The sequence below is a fragment of the Eumetopias jubatus genome, unplaced genomic scaffold, assembly GCF_037043125.1.
Source record: "Eumetopias jubatus isolate StellerSeaLion01/CBP00866 unplaced genomic scaffold, mEumJub1_p1.0 scaffold_2, whole genome shotgun sequence".
Classification (NCBI taxonomy): Eukaryota; Metazoa; Chordata; class Mammalia; order Carnivora; family Otariidae; genus Eumetopias; species Eumetopias jubatus.
The window spans coordinates 87,845,662-87,866,423 of NW_028274808.1; positions in this window are offsets into that span (position 1 = coordinate 87,845,662).

Below are 20,762 nucleotides of genomic sequence, written 5' to 3' on the forward strand. Positions count from 1 at the left end.
ATAAGCCATCTTTGCTATGGGAGATTTAGAAATATATCTTCTGTAACTGTAGACTGGACAACTTGAATAAGGGTTTATATAACTATATTAGAATATTCACGTATGTAGCATGTTCAAATATATTATGCCCTATCTGAAGACAGTTTCTTGTACCTGAAGAGAATGTTATATTTACCTAAATGTATTTAGCTAGAAAAAAGGTGCCAAGGAAAATTTTAGTATCTCTAGCAGTTTCTAATAAAGAACCTATACAGACCAGCAGAGTTAAGCATCTAGCCCTCATGATAAGCATATCTTTATAGGAAAATAAGATTATAAAGTGAGTCTCACCCAGATTGTATAATTGCATATTTAACATATAATCATCTAATAATGACACAAGACTTCCCACATAATTTTTCTTATAGGGAAATGAGATACTGCTGGCTAACAAGTATTTCTCTGTTTCGCCTGGCTGTTTTATTTTTCTGTGTAAAATAATTCATTAAGATTTTTGTTAACCCATCAAACTCTTATGAAGTAAATTAGCATAGGTTTTAGGATTTATAGCACTAATTTCCCCATCTGATTTCTAAATCAATTGGGAAATAAGATCAATAGAGTAAGATAGATAGAGATCAAATATGACTGTTTCTCTAGTTGATATAGTTAATATTGGTATATATCTGCAGCCAAGTAACATGCTTTATTTTGAAGAATTAAACAGCTTCATCTAGCCAATCAAAGCAATGCTGAAAGTATGAAGACCACCTTCTATAAATCCTTCCCTATATGGCTTATGGTACAAAGAAGCAAAACATAGCATTGGGCACATGGTGGCATTTCATTCTTAAAGAAAAAACTGGCAAGTCAGAGAAGTTATCCATTTGCCATAAGGCAGAGTGAGAAAGAGAGACAGAGAAATGCTAGGAGAATTAAGCTCAAAGAGCTCTCTCCCTGTGACAGGTAACTAATTTGTTTGAAGCAGACAACAGCAGTGTTTCCATACTCTAATTTAATGAATCAGTCTCCTACAGATAAATGGTAACTTGTGAGTGTACATTTTTTATTGTATTCTTAAAAATATAAATAGATGCTTTTTTTTACATTGACATCTAAACAATTAAATCCCTTTATTTCTAAAGCCAAACAATTAAATCTCTTTACTTCTAAAGATGATACACATGGGAAAACAAAGGAAATCAAAGAAAAGTGTGATTAGATTTATAGAAAAAAGTAAATATAAGAAAAAATATTAACTGAAATAGAAGAATTTCTAGATCAAAAATACAAAAGAGGTTCCAGGAAAAGTTTGTATAAAATGATGAACACTGATGTATATGTTAATAATAATAATAAACTTGAAGGATCAGGGATGAATCCTATGATATTTGGATGGAAAAATCGAGTTACACAGAAGGATGAAGCCTGAAAAACTGGCTTCATTATTCTCTTCAGCAAATTTAATGTCAGCCAACAGTTGAACAATATATAGAGTTCCAGGAAGAAATACAACCTAAAAATTTTTTTTAAAGATTTTATTTATTTATTTGAGAGAGAAAGAGAGAGGGAAAGCACAGAGGGAAAGGGGAAAGGGAGCAACAGACTCCCTGCTGAGCAGAGATCCTGACATGGGACTCGATCCCAGGACCTCAAGATCATGACCCCAGCCAAAGGCAGATGCTTAACCCACTGAGCCACCCAGGCACCCCTATAACCTAAAAATTTATATCATTTTTATTTAACATATGAACAAGTCTTCCTTAACATGTATACATTCAACATATGGAGCCATCTATAAACCTTCCTGACAAAGAAAAATTACTTGACAGAAATATATTATAAATATAGAACTCTGGGGATAACAGACATAGATATAACAATAGTTTAAACCTTGGTAATAGGAGAAAAAAACTTGAGAGATAAATGACAAAAAATTGGAGAGGCTATAATGTTCCTCATGTTCTTAAGTGTTGTTAGAGGGGATTACACATTTTTTAAAGTTGTAAATCAAGAAATTTGCTCATATATCTGTATCTATATGTATATATAGTGTCTATATAAGTTTATATATATAATGTTATATGGTACATAATAAAATGATTACTGAGGGTTCTATTTCAAGATGGTGGCATAGGAAGATCTTAACTTACATCCTCCTATGAACCCACCATATCTACAGCTACAGATGTAATAAATTTATCTGAAAAGAATAAAGAAAAAGAAACCTTTCTGAGCAACACTTACACATTAAGCAAAAAAACAAAACAAAACAAAACAAAACAAACAAACAAAAAAACAGCTCACTTAAGTGCGTAGGAGAAGCTAACACACAATCTTGCTTTAAACCCCACCCCTGGAGTTGTGACCCACAATGGGGAGGTAACTGAAAACCCAGGTTCTCCCTGAGGAGTGAAGGGTTTGAACCCCACATTGGTCACCAACTTTTAAGATCTGTACCAGAGAGGTGGGCCCCCAAAACATCTAGCACTGAAAACCAACTTGGCTCATGTCCATGAAACCCACAAGGCCATAGTGAACTGAGAAATGGCTCTTAAAGGCCTTGCACTCTTGGACTCACCCATACCAGGGACTAGTGCAGAGACAGCCAATTGAAAAGTACACAGACTTTTTATGAAAGAGATTTAGTTGCTTATCTTAATGCATTGGCCTAAGGGGTAGGCAATGAATTTAACACATGTCTCAGAGCCACCTGGGGTACTTAGCAGGGATGGAAGCTGGCAGGTGCCATCTTTGTGCTCTCCTTCTGCTTTCCTCCAGCTCACTAACATCTCCTAGAAGTGAGCTTATACCCTGTTTGGTGCTTAATTTTTACAGCTGCCACCAGTAGATACCTCTAAATTTCCTGGCTCATGCTCATGGGTCCCATAGAACTGTAACCAACAGAGGAAGAGTTTTCAACTAGCTACTACCCCAAAGAGACAGCAAGAGACAAAAGAGCCAGGAGTCCAGTCTTTCTGTGAAAGACGGCTATAGCTTATCTTCATAGAGGGCCAGAGGTGCAAGCTTCTAATTAAATATACCTGCCCTAGGGCCAACTGTAATGCTCTCTACAGATCTTGGAGGAGATACATCATATTTGCACTCTCCCTCTACCAGGCTCTAAAGAGCAAGTATGTCCCAGAAAGGAGCTTCTGTGTGTGTCCAGTGACTTGATTTTTGTGGCTGCCACTCAGGGGACACCTCCTAATCATCTACCTCTGGTGGCCTGCTGGGCTTATATTCCTGGGTCCCATGGGACTGTAATAAATTGAGATAAAGTTCTTGGCCAGCTACCATTCCTAGGGCACTGTGCAGACAGCAAACTGAAACACAGCCCCAGTCTTTATATTCAAAGGGCCTATTTGCTTGTCCTAGAGCTTCAGCCTGAGGGACAGACTTCTGGTTTGACACACATCTAGAAACCTGTTAAGGTGCCATCTAGGGACAAGTCGGTAGACACCATCTTCATGATCTCCTTCTATCTCACTCTAGGTTGGCATTCCACCAAGGAACTTGTACTTTTATCTGACAGCCCAATTTCTATAACTACCACTTAGAGGACACCTTTAGATCACCTGACTCTGACAGCCTTGGGACTTACGCTTGTGGCCCCACAGGACTATACATATTTGTACACTGTAAAAACTGAGTATCTGACTTCCAATCAACCTGAATCAAAGGGCTCACTCAGATCCTCTGCTTTGTGACAATGCCATGTTTTGGCACACACTCATCTACTAGGAGCCACTAAAAAAATTGACTGTATGGTCAGTCACAAAGTATTGAGAGATAACAAAAAGCTAGGGCATGGTTGCATAATAAGTCTCATCTCATACACAAGTCTACTCCTTTGAGATGCAGAGAGGTAGCAGTATATAGGAACAAACACAGAGGTAAGCAAAATGAGAAAACAGAGGAATGCATTCTGAAAAAAATGAAGCAGAGACAAGTAATTTACCTTATAAAAGTTCAAAGTAATTATCATAAAGATGCTCTGTGAAATTAGAATGAGTGAACACAATGAGAACTTCAACAAAAAGATAGAAAATATAAGAAAGTACTATATAGATGTAACAGAGTGGAAGAATACAATAACTGAACTGAAAAATGCAATAGAGGGTTTCAAAAGCAGACTAGATGATGCAGAAGAATGGATCAGTGACCTGGAAGACAGGGCAGTGGAATTAATTCAAATAGGCAAAAAGAAAAGAAGTTTAAAAAGTGAAGATAGCCTAAGAAAATTATGGGACAACATCAAGTGGAATAACATTTGTGTTTTAGGGGTCCCAGAAGGAGGATAGAGAAAAGAAGGGGCAGAAAACTTCCTTAACCTTGGGAAGGAAATAGACATCTAGACCAGGAAGCCTAGAGAGGCCCAAATAAGAGGTACCTAAAGGGATCCGAATCCAGATGCATAATAATTAAAATGTCAAAAGTTAAAGACAAGAGTCTTAAAAGCAGCAAGAGAAAAAAAAAACTCATTATATACAAGGAATCCCCATATAAATAGATGTGTTTTGTGTGGTTTTGTGCATATGTATGTTTAATGTAGGAAATTTTCAGGCTAGAAGGGAATGGCAGGATATAATCAAAGTGTTGAAAGAAAAGAAAGCTTAATACCAGGAATACTTTATATGGCAAGGTTGCCATTCACAGTTGAGGAGAGATGGAGTTTTCCAGACAAACAAAAGCTAAAGGAGTTCATCACCATTAAGCCAGTCTTACAAGAAATGTTAAAGGGATGTCTTTAAGCTGAAAAGAAAAGGTACTAACTAATAATAGGAAAATATATGAAAGTATAAATCTCAGTAGAAAATATAAATATACAGTAAAATTTAGAATAGTCTAATGTAAAGGTGGTGGATTAATCACTTGCAAAGAAAGAAAGAAGGCTAAAGACAAAAGTAAAAATACATAACTACATTAGTTAAGGAATATACAAGATAAAAAGATGTAAAATGTGACATCAAAAACATGAAACATAGGAGGGGAGTAAAGATGTAGAACTTAAGTTTGAATTCATTCTAAAGTTGTTACTAATATAGACTACTAAAAATATTTGTTATATGCAAGCCACACAGTAATTAGAAAGCAAAAACCTATAGTAGATTCACAAAAGATAAATTAAACGTTACTAAAGGAAATCATCAAATCATAAGGGAAGAGACCAAGAGAAGAAATTAACAGAGGAACTACAAAACATATAGAAATAAATTAACAAAAGAGCAATATGCACATACTTATTATTGATGACTGCAAGCGTAAATGAATTAAACTCACCAATTAAAAGAAAGAGTGGGGGAATGGATAAAAAAATAAGAACCATCTATATGTTCCTTACCAAAGACACACTTCAGATTTAAGGATGCACAAGATGAAAGACAAGGGATGGAAAAAGATATTCCATGTAAGTGGAAATGAAAAGGAAGGTGGAATAGCTATGCTTATTATCAGACAAAGTAGACTTTAAAACAAACACTGTAAGAAGAGACAAGGAAGAGCATTACATAACAGTGAAGGAGTCAATCCAACAAATGGATGTATCATTTGTAAATATTTATGCATCCAATGTAGGAACACCTAAATATATACATAAAAATTAACGTACCTAAAAGGTATGGTTTTTTTCATCTTGAACATCCCAAATTTTATTTTTTTTTGTTTATGGAAAATATAACATAAAACAATATTGAAAACCATTTTGAAATAAAAATCATTTGTAACAAATTATAGCACATTTGTTTTATAAATCACCTTCTGGTCCTTGACCATGGATATACGTATTTCACAGTTTCAAACATAAACAGTGTATCTGTCATTTGGCATGTTGCTTTTTACTCCATAATTTTTTTTTAGTATTTTCATTTTATTTTTTTCATATATTTGCTTTCTGTCAGAGAATATTCTAGTTGTTAGAGATAAGTGGTGAACAAAGCATTCATGGTAAGTTAAACAAGTTAAACAAACTTTATGTACACTATACATATGTATGCATGTATTAGTAGGGGACTTAATATGGCACTTTTATCATGGATAGTTCATCCAGACAGAAAATCAAAATGAAACACTGGCCTTAAATGACAAATCAGACCAGATGGACTTAAAGTATACATAGAACGTTTCATCAAAAAGCTCCAGATATACATTCTTCTCAAGCATACACGATTCATTCTCTAAGATAAATCATGTTAGGCCACAAAACAAGTCTTAATAACTTTAAGAAAATTGAAATCGTATAAAGCATTCTTTTCAACTACACCAATGTGAAACTAGAATCAATTACAAAATGCAAATTGGAAAATTCACAAATATATGGAGATTAAAAATATGGTAGTAAACAACCAATGAGCAGAAATGAAATAGAGACAAAAAATAAAGACCAATGAAGCCAAGAACTGATTCTTTGAAAATAAAAGAACTGATAAACTTTTAGCCAGATTCATCAAGAAAAAAATATCCAAATAAATCAGAAATGAAAGAGAACAATCAATACCACAGAAATACAAAGTATTATGATAATATCAAAAATTATATGCTAACAAATTGGACAATTTAGGTATAATGGTACATTTCTAGAAACACTGTCTTCCAAAACTGAATCATGAAAAAAATAGATATTTGAACAGACCAATTACTAGTAATGAAATTGATTAGGTAATCAAAAAATCTTACAACAACGGTCTAGGACCAGATAAATTCACAGAAAAACTCTACCAAATATTTGAAGAAGATGTACTATCTATTCTCCTCAAGCTATTCCCAAGAAGAGAAGAGGAAAGAAAGCTTCCAAATACATTCTATAAAACCAGCATTATCCTGATATCAAAACCAGACAAGCATACTACAAAAAAATAATGAATAATAAGAAGAAAACTATAGGCTAACCTCCCTGATGAACATTAGTGCAAATATCCTTCACAAAATATTAGCAAACCATATTCAATCAAAAAGGGTCATTCTTTAAGGACTTAGTGTGAGACCTGAAACCATATAAATCCTAGAAAAGAACATAGGCAGTAATTTCTCTGACATTGCCCATGACAACATTTCTCTAGAGATGTCTCCTGAGGCAAGGGAAAAAAAAGTAAAATTAAACTATTGGAACTACATCAAAATAAAAAGCTGCTGCACAACAAAGGAAACTATCAACAAAACTAAAAGACCTGGGAGAAGATACTTACAAATGACATATCTGATAAAGGGGCTAGTATCAAAAATATATTAAGAACTTAATTCAATTAAAAATGGGCAGAAGATATGAATGGACATTTCTCCAAAGAAGACTTCCAGATGGCCAACAGACACCTGAAAAGATGCTCAACATCACTCATCATCAGGGAAATCCAAATCAAAACTATAATGAGATATCACCTCATACCTGTCAGAATGGCTACAATCAAAAACACAAGAAAGAAGTGTTGGCAAGGATATGGAGAAAAACGAACACTCTTGCATTGTTGGTGGGAATGCAAACTGGCACAGCCATGGTGGAAAACAGTGAGGCATTTCCTCAAAAAAATTAAAAATAGAATTTCCATATGATCCAATAATCACACTACTCAGTATTTAGCCAAAGAATATGAACACTAATTCAAATGGATACATGCACTTCTACATTTTTTGCAGTATTTCCAATAGCCAAAAAATGGAAGCAACCCAAATGTCCAATGATAAATGAAAGGATAAAAAAGATGGGTGTGTGTATCCATAACACACACACACACACACACACACACACACACACACACACACACACACACAATGGAATATTATTCAGCCATATAAAGAATGAAATCTTGCCATTTGCAACAACATGGATGGATCTAATGGTATAATGCTAAATGAAATAAGCCAGGGAAAGACAAATACCATATGATTTCACTCATAATGTCGAGTTTAAGAGACAAAATAAAGTAAAAAGAGGCAAATCAAGAAACAATCTCTTGACTATAGAAAGCAAGCAAATGGCTACCAGAGGGAAGGTGGGTTGAGGTAATGGGTGTAATAGGTGAAGGGGATTAAAATTACACTTATCAGTATACTGTACACCTGAAACTAATTTAACAGCATATGTTAACTATACTGGAATTAAAATAATTTTTAAAAAAAGGGTCATTCACCACAATCAAGTGAGATTTATTCAGAGATGCAAAGATCCTTCAATATCCTCAAATCTATGAATGTGATACATCACATTATCAAAATGAAGGATGGAAATCATATGATCATTTCAATAGATGCAGAAAAAGTATTTGACAAATTTCCACATACTTTTATGATAAAAATTCTCAACAAAGGGGGTTTAGAGGAAACATACCTCAACATAACAAAGGCCATATGAAAAAACCATGGCTAAGAGCATACTCAAAGGTGAAAAACAGAGAACTATCCCCCTAAGATCAGGAACAAGAGAAGGATATTCACTCTCACTCCTTTTTTTTGACATAGTACTGGAAGTCCTGGCCAGACCAATCAGACAACAAAAAGAAATAAAAGACAAGCAAATTGATAAGAAAGAAGTAAAATGGTCACTATTTACAGATGACATAATACTATACATAGAAAACCCTAAAGACTACCAAAAAATAATTATTAGAATAAATGAATTCAGTAAAGTTGCAGGATACAAAATTAATATGTAGAAATTGTTATTAGTGTATAGAAATACAACTAAAGTACCAGAAAGATAAATTAGAAGAATTCCATTTACAATTGCACCAAAAATAATAAAATTCCTAAGGAAAAACTTAACCAAGGAAATAAAAACAAATGGAAAGACATACTGTGCTCATGGATTGGAAGAAGAAATATTGTGAAAATGTCCATACTACACAAAGTAGTCTATAGATTTAATGCAATCCCTATCAAAATACCAATAGCATTTTTCACAGAACTAGAACAAATAATACTAAAATTTGTATGGAACCATAAAAAAACCTCAATAGCCAAAACAATTTTGAAAAAGAACAGAGTTATCACAATTGCAGATTTCAAGATATACTACAAAGCTGTAGTAATCAAAACAGTATGGTTCTGGCACAAAAATAAAATAGCCCAGAAATAGACCCATGATTATATGGTCAATTAATCTACAACAAAAGAAGCAAGGATATAAAATGGGGGGAAAGACAATCTCTTCAATAAATGGTTCTGGGAAAACTGGACCATTTTCTTACACCATACGCAAAAATAAAATGAATTCAAAGTCCTAAATATGAGACCTGACACCATAATACTCCCAGAAAAAAATATAGGCCATAATTTCTTTGATCATTCTTAGCAACATTTTTCTAGCTATGTCTCCTCAGGCAAGAGAAATAAAAGCAAAAATAAACTATTGCAGATCGTCAAAATTAAAAAAGAACTTTGCATAGAATAGGAAACAATAAAAAAAATGAAAGGGAACCTACTGAATGGTAGAAGTTACTTGCAAATGATATATTTAATAAGAGATTAATATCTAAAATATATAAAGAACTTATGCAACACAATACTCCAAAAAAAAATAAAAATAAAAAATGGGCAGAGGACCTGAATAGATATTTTTTCAAAGAAGACACACAGATGGCCAACAGACAAATGAAATGTTGCTCGACATCACTAATCATCAGGGAATGCAAATCAAAACCTCAGTGAGGTATCAGATGGCATCTGTCAGAATAGCTAGACTCAGAAAAGACAAGAAATAACAAGTTCTGGTAAGGATGTGAAGAAAAAGGAGGACTTCTGCACTATTGGTGGAATATAAACTGGTGCAGCTACTGTGGACAACAGCATGGATGTTCCTAAAAATTAAAAATAAAAATACAGTAATTCTACTGGGTATTTATCAAAAAGAAAACTATTTTGAAAGGACATATGCAGCCCTGTTTTTTGTAGCATTATTTATAATAGCCAAGATATGGTAGCAACCTAAGTGTCGATATTTATTTATTTATTTATTTATTTATTTATTTATTTATTTATTATTTATTTATTGAGAGAATGAGAGATAGCATGAGAGAGAAGAGGGTCAGAGGGAGAAGCAGACTCCCTGCCGAGCAGGGAGCTCGATGTGGGACTTGATCCCGGGACTCCAGGATCATGACCTGAGCCGAAGGCAGCCGCTTAACCAACTGAGCCACCCAGGCGCTCCTAAGTGTCAACTGATATGAAAGGATAAGGAAGAGGTCTCGCGTGCATGTGCGTGCGTGCATGTGCCTGCGCACATGTGCGTGTGCGCACACACACACACACACACACACATTGGAATACTATTCAGCTATAAAAAAAGGAATGAGATCTTGCCATTTGTGACAACATGGATGGACCTAGAGAACATTATGCTAAGTGAAATAAGTCAGACAGAGAAAGACAAATAACATATGGTTTCACTTATATGTGCAATCTAAAAACCAAAAGTGAACAAACATGAAAGCAGAAACATACCCATAAGTGCAGAACAAACTGGTGATTGCCAGAGGGGAGAGGTTGGGGGGACAGGCAGAATATGTGACATGAAGTGGGAGGTACAGGCTTCTAGTTATGGAACAAATAAATCATTGGGATTAAAGGTACAACATAGGGAATATAGTCAATGATACTGTAATAACCTTGTGATAGATGTTAGCTACACTTGTGAGCGTAGCAGATTGTATAGAGTTGTTGAATCACTGTACTGTATACCTGAAATTAATGTATCATTCAACTATACTTCAATATAAATAAAACATAGAACAAAACCATTTAGAAAGGAAAAGAGAGAGTACACAATGAATAAAATGACAGAATAAAAGCCAAAAATACATATAATAAATGTAAATTGCATAAAATTACTTATTGAAACAAAAGTATTCCTCTATTGGAAGAGAAAACTAATCCAAAATATATGCTCTTGTATTAATGAAAAGCTAGGTCCATAACTCAGCTTTCCCATTTTTGAGCTATGTCTCCATAGGTAAGCTACCTTACTAATAAAAGTACCTATCCCACTGGATTGTTCTGGAGATGAAATTACTGATATTGGTATGGTACTTAGGACAATGACTATCTGTTATAGAGATATTGTTAAATAAAATAAACAAGTAAATTAATAGGATGATTTATAAATTAACTATGAGGCAATGCATATTCTAGAAAAGGATATCTACAATGACTGGAAAAATGTTAAAGATATACAGTTAACAGATTACAGAATTGTATTATGTCCTTTGAAAGTCTCCAAGTACTAAAACAAAACAAAAACAAAAACAAAAACACATTTTAACAATGGCACCCTCTGGGTTTTGAGATTGGCAAATTTGAAGTAATTCACCTGAATCAATTCTCTTGGTGTTACTTAAATTTTTCACGATGAGTAGGCATGGTTTTATACTAAATTTATGGAAGGAGGACACAGAATCATTTGAGGAAATGGTAATAAATGCACTTTTTTGGGCCATGTCTGCATGAACATCATCATGGCAAAATGACTTTGCTAAACTCCAACTTCCATTTTATTCTGCTTAGTTGCCTTGCCAACTAAGGAAATTTCAGAAGTTAGTGGATGCAAATTGCCTCATCAGAACATAGGCTTTTCTCACCTTTTCCTTGCTCATCACTTCCCAAAGCCTATCCCCCACTCAACTCCTTATCTGTCATTTCTGACCATTAGCAATCTGCTCTATTTCTGTTTAGATTCTTTTCTATCTCATTTATGGAGGCAACAGATAATAAACATTGTGGGCTCTGGGAACAGACTGCTGGGTGTGAAACTTGGCTCCATCACTGACTCAATGAGTACCTAGATACATAGTTTTCCCTGTAAAATGCGAAGATAAAGGATGATACTTCCCTCAGATGGTGTTAAGAAAATTGAGTGGTATATAGCTATTTCTTTTCTTTCTTTCTTTCTTTTTCTTTCTTTCTTTTCTTTCTTTCTTTCTTTCTTTCTTTCTTTCTTTCTTTCTTTCTTTCTTTCTTTCTTTCTTTCTTTTTTTTCTTTCTTTCTTTCTTTCTTTCTTTCTTTCTTTCTTTCTTTCTTTCTTTCTTTTTCTTTCTTTCTTTTCTTTCTTTCTTTCTTTCTTTCTTTCTTTCTTTCTTTCTTTCTTTCTTTCTTTCTTTCTTTCTTTCTCTTTCTTTCTTTCTTTCTTTCTTTTTCTTCCTTTCTTCCTTCCTTCCTTCTTTTTCTCTTTCTTTCTCTTTCTTTCTTTCTTTCTTTCTTCCTTCCTTCCTTCTTTCTTTTCTTTTCTTTTCTTTTCTTTCCTTTTTTCCTTTTCTTTTCTTTTCTTTTCTTTTCTTTTCTTTTTTTTCTTTTTTCTTTTCTTTTCTTTCCCCCAATATATTTTTCCTCCTTTTCCTCAGCAGTCAATGAGTCATCAAAGATGCAAGAGTTCATCTTGTAATAACCAGTAATATATTTCACTGTTTAATCAAATCTTACTGTAACTCTGAAAGAAATGAGAAATCTCTTTCTACATTCTTTGTTCCTCACTTGCAATATGTTACCTGTGAAATGAGGATTTAGACTTGTCTTGAAGTTATCTTTCTTAACACAATGCCTCTTCAACCTGTTCTAACTTAAATTACTTTATTAATTCTACATTCTTAAATCCCAGCCCTTTATGTGTACCATAAATTTATTTTTAAAGGATTAATCATTTCTTTCTCCTGCATATCATCCATAAGTTCTCTCAAGTTTCTAAAATTTCAGTAAATGCAAATGAAACAGGAGCTAAATCTTAATTAATCCAATTTAACCAGATCAGACAAAAAAAATTTCTATTGGACAATAGCTTTCTCTGCAGGTAAACCACAAGAAAGAAGAAATCATAAGTTTTAGTGCTCATTTATCCAAAAATATTTATGGAGAATCTTAATTATCAGTGACAGTTTGATGTCTGGAAAATTCTATAATCTTTTGTTTCTTTATAATTAAAAGAAATTGAGTAGTTATAATGCGATCAGTAAAATTTTAAAACAAATATAACTCACTGAATTTTATGATGATTAAACTAAATGATGCAATGAGAAATCAATCAACTTAATGTCTGGGATATATCAAATGCCTAATAATTATTTAGTTTTCTTCTCCCAGAGAATTGGCCCACACAACACATGCACATAAAACAGCCACACTCTCTACAAGGTACAAAGCCAGTAAATAACATAGCAGTCCCCAAACAAGATGATTCTAGCCAGAAATCATTTTGGGGAAATACAAAACTGCAATGCCTCTTTCCTCTCAGTTCTGAGAAATGTAGTTTTGATAGGGCCATCTCCCAAAGAGTGGCCTTTTTGGCTTTTGCTCTACCTTCCTGTTTGTCCAAACCCTATTTCCTGCCAATCCTATTTCAAGATTGACATGATTCCAGGTGCTATATCACTGCCAATTCTACATCTTACCTGCTACCATCACAGTATTCTTTTTTTTTTTTAAAGAAGGAATTCTTTTTTTTTCTTTTTTTTAGATTTTATTTATTTATTTGACACACAGAGAGAGCGAGAGAGAGAGAGAGAGAGAGAGAGAGGGAGAGAGCACGAGCAGGGGGAGCGGCAGGCAGAGGGAGAAGCAGGCTTCCTGCATGAGGAGGGAGCCCAACGTGGGGCTCGATCCCAGTACCCTGGGACCATGGCCTGAGCTGAAGGCAGCGGTTTAACCAACTGAGCCACCCAGGCGCCCCACCATCACAGTATTCTAAGGACAGTTTATGAGAGAGACAAATCTCACTGCCTTCTGTGTCAATAAGCCTGCTCCTGTGGTCACCTTGGCTTTCACTTTCTTTTTGTTGGATCTGGCTCTACTTTTGGATTAGCTGTCTTGGATTTGAATGTAGAGCTTCTGAGATTAATACCATAAGCCTTACCTCCTAAATTACCCAGAATATTCTTTCCATTATATAAATGCTCATAGCATGAATGCCATTTAACAGACATTTAAGAAGCAAAAACTAATGATCAAGTATTAGGGATATAAAGATAACTAACCGTGACTGCCTGTCTTTAAAAGCTTCAGCTAATAAAATAACTTTCAGTGACTTTTTTCCTAATTGTTTTTGTTGTTATTCACACTCCTAAGAGAACAGAGATCCAGGGATCAGAAACTCCACTTGCATTCGGCCAAATAGCTGTACCAGATTTCTTAGCATAAGTGGTCAGGGGATATTGCTGGCAAAGAAGTTCAACAGAGTAGTAATAAAAGCAACATCCAACATTTACTGAGAGTGTTTTACATGTATTAACTCATTTATTCCACATAATCATAGTGTGATACCATTATTATCTCTGTTTTACAGATGAAATGGAAGCAGAGAAAAATTAACCCAGGTCATATAGCTAGCAAATTGGAGCCATATTTTGAACTCAGCTTCCTAGTACTGGAAAAAAATCACTCACACACATAAACTGACACACACACGATTACTAGTAATAGGTATAAATATACATAGAGATGTTACTACACTAGTGGAATGCTGGATCTTTACTATACTAGACTACTGCATTGCCACAATGGTATTCTAAGATTCAGGTACTACAAATTGAATCATATGGTACAGCCATTCCAATAAATATATATGGGTTTTAATTTCAATGAAGCTCTACATTATACAGTGTAAACATTTCCTGGATATATAACTGAAAGACCAGTAGCATGCAAAAGCCAACACATAGCATGTATATACTACCCATCCACTAAATTACTTTCTTGGGCTTATACTTTTGGTGTCTCAACTTGAAGATTACTATTCATAGCCACTTATCTTCCTTCACTTTAGACTTTCTCTAATCAAATATAAGAGTTCATGCAAGAATGTGAATTTCTTAAAATACTGGTATTTTAATGGTACTGTCCATTTATACACAATTTGCTTTCTGTGAGCATGAATTTTGTCGACATAACCAATATTGTATATTCCACCTAGTAAACTGGGAAAGAAAGAATTTCATGAACTTCACAAGCTTTAGCACTGGAATGGGAACACTTTCAGAAGATGGTTATTTTTAGTGCAGAGATTATTTCAAATACCAGACATATACACGTATAAAGAGCTTACTATAATTTGTGAAATAGGTTTTATATTTCCTTATATGCTCCCATTTCTAGAAACTTATTATTACATTTAAATTGCTACAGGGTGGGTTCCCATGTAGGGGCAGCAATGCTTTTAGCTATTGTAGATGTTCTGGTATCAATGTCAAGCTTTATAGGTTGCTACTTACAGAGTTTTTCAGGGTTAACCACAGTAGTCCAGAATCGATGGCCTAACACATTCTATATATTAGCCTTTTTAATACTGCACACTGATTTGAATTCTAGCTAAACTGAAAGTCCTGAATTCCAACTTTAGAAGAAACCAGAGCTATCTGAACTCTATTTTCTATACTCTTTAGAAAATGTATAGTGGCATTTTTTCCTCCCTCTCTTTCTAAAAGGTATTTCTTCAACTTATTTCTTCCCCAGTATCTATTAATGAGCTTTCTATGCCCAGCTGATTTTGAACAAGTTAAAAGTCTTATTGGGTATAACAAATCTCATGTTCCTTGGACTTCTATCCCTGTAATTAGAAATGTGGCACTTCAAATGTGAAAAATACCCATGTGTAATCGAGAATTTATAAAGCTTTGGAAAATAAGACTGTTTAAATATAAAAACATCTTGAGCAAATTAAGCCTCACCCTCACCTATGTGTTGACTGCTGAGTAACAGTAAATGCTAGAGCAATAATTGCCAAACTTTAGGGTGTCTATAACAATCACTCAGAGGGCACCTAGATGGCTCAATCTGTTAAGCCTCTGCCTTCCACTCAGGTCATGATCTCAGAGTTCTGGGATGAAGCCCACGTCAGGCTCCCTGCTCAGTGGGAAGTCTGCTTCTTCCTTTCCCTCTGCCCCTCCCCATTGCTTGTATGCATGCTCTCTCTCTCAAATAAATAAAATATTAAAAAAACAATCACTCAGGATATACAGAAATTCTGAAGGTATCAGATGACTCTGACACAAGTGTTAAGACCCACATTGTGAGAAATGTTTACTAGAAGATTAGGATATCCTCAGAAAATTTTAACCATCTAAAAATATAGAACATGCTAATAAAACCAAGAGAGAGAATAGACACTAATATCATTTTTTTTTGTCGAAAATGTGCAATGACCAGGAGCCTTTAAAGATATAATACTGTAAGTTGTGGCCAATTGTGGAAATATGCTCTTTAAGTTCATACTTGACAGAAAAGATTGCATATGGGGTTTGATTCTTGGTCTTTAAAATTTTACATGCTGTCTTGATTTGTAAATATGTGGTTAACTTTGCAATTTATTATTTAGGAACAAAACTGTCTTTTTTCTTTAGACTTACTCTGAATGCTGGACAATGTGGTTTTTAGTCCAGATGTTAGCTATAACTTGCTTACATGGAATTAACATACTGTATGTGGGCAGAAATGTAGGTGTTTTGCAGCTTGCAATAAATTGGCTCACTTTTTAAATAGGAAAAAATGATCAGTGGATGTGACATAATCTCAAGAACTTCATTCAGCAGTCAACTTTAGCTATAAGATTTGACAAGCTTGGACAATATTAAGTTTTAAATTATGTCTATATTATGCATAGAATTTATATAGCCTTATCAGCACAACTTTAAAGACTGTAGCACAATGGGCATCACAACAGAGTACATTAATCATTAGAATCTCAAGGAATGGAAAATGAAATCCAAAATGGATTTTTTGTTGTTACTTAACCTTAAACTTTATAGAATATTTTAATCTAATAGGTAAGGCATGTGAAAGTGATTTAAAGCATTTTTAAAAATGTACCTTTTCAAAATATATAATAAACTCTTTAATATTTGATTTAATAAATGCTTGGTATGGCTTAATTCCCCTTTAATAAGATAATGAGTCTTTTCTGAACGTGCTTCCTTACATTCTCATAAAAAAGTGCTCCAGAAGCATCTGCTATAGACTTGATATCCAAGAGACTGTCCTTTATGTGGAGTAACGAAAAGCCATCTGTCTCAGTTTTATAATCATTACAATTGTACTACCTAAAAATGAGATTTAAGATTTTCTTGGAATTAGAAAGTATGCCTTTCTGACTAACTTTTGGAATATAAGATTGTCTATTCTAAATGGAAAGACAGAATATTTGCAAAATAATTATCTTAATTTTCTCTTAGTTCTTAATATCTCCCTTATATTTTCTTGGTCAAAATAATGGAATAGTAACAAGGAATGTGATACTATTGAAAAACAAATCCTGTTTTTATACAATAAGGTTAACAAAACTTACAGTCATTGTATTTTGAAGCATCATTGCACTTGTCTTTTGGCTGACTTATGTAGTCCCACATCAGCAGACACAAATGCGTGTTATAGAATATATTTACCTCTATAGGAGAAATAACAATGCATATAAAAGAGCTCCTATTCTGCAAGGCATATCTAGTAATCTAAAAAATGCCAAAGAAATGAGTCAAATAAGAATATAGCTGGACAGTTGAGGTTAAAGATGCAGAACTCAAAGCTGTTGCAGTTTGAGTGGGAGCCTGGGGGTGGGGGGGAAGGACTGGATAGTAGGACAAGTTTTATTCCCTGGAAGGTAGGGAATCAATTCCATAAAAACAGCTAGCTATCAAAATTAGACTTGACAAACATACCTCAGCACTATGAATCCAAGAGAACAAATGGTATATAAAAAACTATAGAGGTCAATTACACAGATATTATTTAAAGCTTAATCCAGAAGATGGAGAATAACTGTGAAGTCAGTATAGGGGATGATGAAAACACAGAGGAGTAATTCAGTCTGGAGATTTGTCTATTGTCGGATGTCGGCAGGACACATGGGGAAAAAGGTCTAGCCTTTCAAGGAAAGAGAATAATGGAGAAGTGTTCTTACTGACTACTGTAAGATTGGCCATTCTTTCAAAAACACATTTAAAATTTGGGTTTTTTTCCTCTTCATAGTTTGCCAGGTTCTCTCTTTATTGTTTTCAATTTGATTTGTTGAGTTCTTTATATAGTATTTCTATGTTCATTTATACATGTGGTAAATATCTTCTCCCTGTGGATGGATTGACTTTTAACATGTTTATGCTGATCTGAGTGTCCGGATTTCAATTTTAAAGTTGTCAAATGTATTGTTTCCTTAATGATTTATGCTATTTTGATTCTTGCCTAAAGAGTCGTTCCTTGCCCTACTCTCAGAGAGATTTTCTCCTATATTTTCTACAGTTTTCATATTTTGCTATAAATATTTAAGTTAAATTTTACTGCAATTGTTTTTGTGCATGCATATCTATATAGAGTGAATAGATCAAATTTTATATTTTTAAACACTAATAATCAATTTTTCAGAAGACTTACTGAATGTTTTTACATTTTCCACAGATTTAGAAAACCACCTCTATCAAAAAGTAAAACCTCGGGGCACCTGGGTGGCTCAGTTAGTTAAGCGGCTGCCTTCAGCTGGGGTCAGGGTCCCGGGGTCCGGGGATCGAGCCCCACATTGGGCTCCCTGGGCGGGGAAGTCTACCTATCCCTCTCCATCTGCCTCTCCCCATACTCATGCTCTCTCTTGCTCTTTCTCACTCTCAAATAAATACCTAAAATTTAAAAAAAAGTAAAATCTCACTATCGGGTTCCTTTTCTATTTCACTGCTTCCTTGTCCCTGCACTGTCCTAATCCCTTAGCTTTTCATTCTTATTTCCCTTCTCTTTATCTTCCCTGTATAGAGTTTCACATTTTTTAATGAATTCTTATGAATTATTTTCATTTTTTATAAAGATTTTATTTATTTATTTGATAGAGAGAGAGACAGAGCAGGAACACAAGCAGCGGGAGTGGGAGAGGGAGAAGCAGGCTTCCCGCGGAGCAGGGAGCCCGATGTGGGGCTCGATCCCAGGACCCTGGGACCATGACCTGAGCCGAAGGCAGACGCTTAATGACTGAGCCCCCCAGGCGCCCCTCATATTTTAAATTATTACATAATACTATTTTACTGTTGATCCAAAGAGGGTACTATATTCACATAGCTTTTCTTATACTATCTCTTAACCTATTCTCTGGCTTAATTCCCTATTGGTTTTCTGTTTCTTAATTTGCATTTGTTAAATCTCTGGCTAATTTTGGATAGTCTCTAATCCCTCTGGAAATCACCTAACAAATGTTTATTATGTTCTTGTTAACATTCTTTTTTCTTGGAAACATCCTTTTTGTATTCTCTCTTCTGCTATGCCTGGTATCTTTTTTTCCCTTTCTTTTTCTTTTTTTCTGTTGCTGTAACTTCTTTATGGTTATTGATTTATTATGATTATTAATTTCTTCCTAACTCTCTTTTGGTAATTTTTATCTTTCTAGAAAGTCACCTACTTCATATAAGCTTCTAAATTTACAAACATTAATTTGTCTATGGTATTCTCTTTAGGTTTATTTAAATCTCTATTTCATCCATATTAATACCAATTAAAAATTATTACTTTTTTTTCTCTGTTTTGCTGTTGGTTGACTATTACTTTACTTTTTATGAGGTGTGAGCTTTTGATTTGGCAGATTCCTTTTACTTCTTTGTATCCCATTTCTTTTTTATGTTTCAGTTTTTATTACTTATATGAACTTTCTTTAGCTGCATGATATTTCCTTCTTACATTTGTATATGTACACAAATATTTATTTCCAAATACACTTGGGAGGCTATGAACTACCCTCTAATTACTTCATTATACCTCACAAGTTTGTTTTTTTCTTACTATAAAGTTATGTCTTTATTTTTCCCCCTCGATAAAGTAAAAGGAAAGAGAAGGTAAATAAAGCTGGAAAGTAGAAGGCAAGGAGAGGAGAAGAGAATGAGGGCATCAAGTGATAATGCACTAGGAATATTTTCAGCTTCAAGTAAGAGACTAGCCAAATAAAATTAACATAAACCACACACTCACTTATTTTTTATTTTTTTAAAGATTTTATCCATTTATTAGAGAGAGTTAGAGTGAGCATAAGCAGGGGGGGCCACAGAGGGAGAGGGAGGAGCAGGCTCCCAGCTGAGCAAGAAGCCCAATGCGGGGCTCAATCTCAGGACCCTGGGACCATGACCTGAGCCAAAGTCAGACATGTAACCCGCCTGAGCCACCCAGGTGTCCCCAGTCACTTATTTTTTTAATAAAATGTTTAGAATTAACCACTGCCGAAGGTTTTTTGAGATACATTCATGTTATTAAGGACCAGGCTCTACTTTTCTTCTCTGCCATTTTTAGTACATTAGTGGATTCTCCCACAAAGTCAGCCATAGCTTGAAGCAGTAGCCTTACATGAAATAATCCTAGACAGAATTGTTCCATATTCTGGGGGAAATAGTGGCGTGCCTGGGTGGCTCAGTCAGTTAAGCATCTGACATGATTTCGGCTCACATCATGATCTCAGGCTCATGAGATTGAGCCCACACTGGGCTCTATGCTCAGCAGGGAATCTGCTGGAGATTCTCTCTCCCTCTCCCTCTGCTCCTCCCCACCTCTAACATAAATACATATATCTTAACTCATCAGTCAATATACGTTTGTGGGGAATCCGGTGCTATACTATTTGTAGATGACCGCTTCTGGATCAGGGTTTTGTATATAGTTGAGGAGCTCCCTCACTGAGATATGTTGAAAGTCAGTCCTTGACACAAGGGTTTATAAATAAAAGTAAATTTTAAAAAAATCCTTAAAAAGGTGGGAGGGGGGAAATAGCAGCTATATAGACAGCCAACTGTATCTGCCATAATACTAGGCATAATTTATTGAATAAGAAATAGATATGAAGTACTTTATATATATATACTTCATATAC